The sequence below is a fragment of the Miscanthus floridulus genome, chromosome 11 (genome assembly GCF_019320115.1).
Source record: "Miscanthus floridulus cultivar M001 chromosome 11, ASM1932011v1, whole genome shotgun sequence".
In the NCBI taxonomy this organism is placed as follows: Eukaryota; Viridiplantae; Streptophyta; class Magnoliopsida; order Poales; family Poaceae; genus Miscanthus; species Miscanthus floridulus.
The window spans coordinates 36,514,400-36,518,250 of record NC_089590.1 but is presented as its reverse complement, the minus strand read 5'-3'; the positions used below and the strand labels follow the sequence as shown (position 1 = coordinate 36,518,250).

Sequence of the window (3,851 nt, the reverse complement as noted above, 5' to 3'; positions counted from 1 at the left end):
TGCATGTAATGGTAGCCATAGTTTATGCAGGCTAATTCTGCTCATTTTCTTCCTGTTGTGGATGAAAGCAGGATAGTGTATGAGTGGTTTCGACCTGCAAGATAACTACATAGAAAACCCGGTGGCACTCCTAAGGAAGAGCCAGTCTCGTGGCGCTTCTTCTTCTACCACTCCACTAGCAAGTGAACTAGTCACCCCCATACTAGCCGCTACTACCGCTATGGCCAAGACACTCCACGACTACTCCACCCTCGCTGTTGCCAATGTGCCTATTAGGCCCACTATTAACACATGAGCTAGAAACTTCGATCTACATACGAGCCTAATCACGATGGTGCAGGTGAACCAATTCTGTGGTTTGCCAAGCGAGGACTGCAAGTGCACACTTGCAACACTTCTTGGAGCTGTGCGACACCATCGTCATCAAAGACATCGCACCAGCAAGCATCAGGCTCCGTCTGTTTCCCTTCTCCCTCGCGGGAAAGGTGAAACAGTGGTTCTACAAAGAGAAGGAAGCTATCAGTATGTGAGACAAATGTTCTACGACGTTCCTCATGAAGGTTTTCCCCATGGGTAAAACCAATGCCCCTAGGGGGAAAATTTCAAACTTCCAGCAAACTTCACTAGAATCCATCCCCGAGGCATGGGAGAGGCTGCAGGATTATATCCAAGCCTGCCTACACCACGGGATGGAAAATTGGCTCATGCTCCAGAACTTCTACGAGGGGCTCATGCCCATGTCGAAGGGGCACGTGGATGCTGCTGCTGGAGGAGGATTCCTTTCCTTGACCATCGATGAAGCCATGGCTCTTATCGAAAAGATGGTGGCCAATTAAAGCTGGGGGGAGGAACGAAAAACAACAAAAAGACATGCATAACATGAAGGAGGTGGATATGCTTGCCACAAAAATGGATCTGTTTTTGAAAAGACTTGACGAGCGTGCCATCGACAAGGAAGTAGTGAAGGGCATCGTTAAGGCCATGGACTCACAAATGACTTGTGAAGTCTGTGGAGAGGTCGAACACTCGAGGAATGATTGCCCCAAGACCCATGAAGACGCAGCCTACATCAACAATGGGTTCCGACAGGGTAATAATAATGGGTGGAACAATCAATCCCACCCGCAAGGAGGTAATAATAATTATAATTCGAATTTCAAATTAAATCAACCCTCCTTGAAAGACCTAGTTTTAGTCAAGCAAAAAATAATGAAAATATTACTAAAAAGCTTATATATAATGATAAAATGATTGAGAATATAAATTCAAAACTTGAAAATGTATCCTCCTCAGTGAAAAACCAACTAAGTTTTAATAAAATGTTTGAAACACAAATTGCTCAAATAGTTGCTGCTATTCCTGTCAACCATTCGAGGAAAATTCCCGGGCAACCCGAGAATTCCCTCGAGTTTGTTGATGCAGCTGCAGAGCAATAGAGGAGAAGTCTTGTCGACAAACTATAAATGTCGAGCCATTACCGAAGGTAAATCGGTAGTTGTCTCTTAAAAATTTCAAAATTTCAAAATTTTTAAAGTTTGCTTCAAAATAAACTTTTTAGAAAAATAAAATAAAAATCATTTTCTGATAGCATAGATTTTTCTATTATCATTTCTCATTTTTAAAAATATTTATGAAAATTCACAATATAATAAAAGTTTTGTGAAAAATCAATTTCGGGAGCAAAATTTTGAAACTGAGGGAAGCACCAACGGCTATGTCATCAAGAGAGCCGTTTGAAGCAACCGACCAAAGGGGGGACCAAGCGGGCCCACCTCTGGTGTGGGCGCACCAGGGGTGCGGCTGCACCCTGCTCAGGCGTTGCTGGCCCTCTCTACTAGAAATATCCACTTCTATGACAAAACTCTTAATGACAAATCTGAAACCATCATAGAAGAGCGCTTTTTATGATGAATATTTTTGTTTCATCATAGGTCAGTGGTGACGATCCTACAACCCTCCCTTTCTATGATGAAATCAGGCATCATCACAAAAAACATCATATAAGAGCATAGGGTTTCATCATAGATCACTCGCGCGTCTGATCTATGATGATCTCCTTTAAAACTGTGACGAACAGGGCTTCGTCATTGAACTAATTACACATCTATGGCAAACAATATTCGATCTGTAACAAATGGCTTTGTCATAGATCTCCACATGGTACTTTATCCATCTAATGTGTACCTATGGGACCTGCAGTTAATCATCCGTGATGCTTGCAATTTGTCATAAAAGTCTCGACTCGTTCCTTTCTCCATCCGACCTGTACATGTGGGACAGCCCTGATTACTCATCCATGATGCTTGTAATTCATCATAAAAGTCTTCGCTCGGTCCTTTCTCCATCCGACGTGTACCTGTGGGACCTTTCTGCATCTGACCTATGGGACTAGATGTCTGACGTGTACCTATGGGACCTGCAGTTACTCATCTGTGACGCTTGCAATTCATCATGAAGTCTTTGCTCGGTCCTTTATCCATTCGACGTGTACATGTAGGACCCTTCTACATCTGCCATGTGGGACCCTATAGGACCCTTCTGCATACAACCTATGGGACCCTGACCCTACGGGACCCTTCTACATCTAACCTATGGGACCCAACGGCTTACATGTCATGTCTACCTATGGGACCTTTCTCTATCTCCATCCGACCTGTGGGACCTGACGGCTTGTGTACTGCCAGTGTTTAATAAAATCTAATTAAAAAAAACGCTAGGACCTGGGAGTCGAACCTAGGACCTAGAGCAAGGAATGGACCATCTTCACCATTGCGCTAGATGCCTGGTTGTGTTGACATGTCTTTGGAGTCCTTATAGTAGTATATTCTCTGTGTGGATGCCCTATAAGTTGACATATTGTGGGGGTATGGTCCCCAAGACATGGGCCGCACCATCGGAGGTGGCCCAGCCCACAAGATCAAGGCTGTGCACGGCGCTGCTTCAGCGTGCACCGCAAGATATTGTATAGTACCAAATAGGCTACTTTACTTGTAACCCTGTCTCTCTAGACTATATAAAGGAGAGGCAGGGGTCCCCTAGTGGACACGATCCATAACAATCTGTCAGATTGGATCTATGTACAGATCAATAAAATACACCAAAGACACAAGATGTAGGGTATTACATCGATCAGACAGCCCGAACATGTCTAAATCGCTATCTCTGTGCCTTGTGTCACCATCTGGTTCTTGATTACGCGCACCCCCACCGACAAATCTACCATCACAGGATACCCCTCAGTGGACTGCCGACGATATTCTATCGATAGTTGGCGTGCTAGGTAGGGGTGTGTGCTTGACCCATGGTGAGCCAGATGGACCTCAAATCAACAACACGTTCTCGTCGTTAATCTCGTGGAGATCCATGCTGATCCACGACGATGATTCCTCGCTGCTACACTAGCCTCTATGACAGCAGATCCAATCTCGAAACCACCTCCGAGGTCGCCTTCACCAACAACTCACCGCTCGCTAGGTGCTCGCTGTCAGTGCTGACCAGACAACACCATATGCCGCCTGACCAAACGCTCCGTCCAAAGCTAAGTCACACATTAATATTCTTCTAAATATTCTCCGATCTCCGTATGTCGCCATGATGTTTCTTCGAACTATTTTCTCCATATTTGCTCTCCAAACAATTTTTTCTGAACCCCCGAACAGTCATGTTGATGCTCGGATGCCTCCAGAGACAGCCCTGTCTTTGGCTCCTCCCTACACATGCTACGGGCTCCACGCTCTGTGTTATGGGTGGTCGGCAGCGGCTCCTTGGTGACGCCTGTCTCTCCTACATGTACACGGGCTCCGCGCTCGATGTTATGGACTATGGGCTAGCTAGGGCTAGAGACTCAGCTA

The 3,851-nt window shown here is 45.4% G+C and overlaps 1 non-coding gene across 1 annotated transcript; it reads right to left on the bottom strand.

Moving 5' to 3' along the window:
• Nucleotides 1-584: 584 nt before the first annotated feature.
• On the bottom strand, nucleotides 585-691 carry LOC136495040 (small nucleolar RNA R71). The gene has a single exon (XR_010768832.1). It is a non-coding gene; the product is annotated as a small nucleolar RNA R71 (small nucleolar RNA).
• Nucleotides 692-3,851: the final 3,160 nt, after the last annotated feature.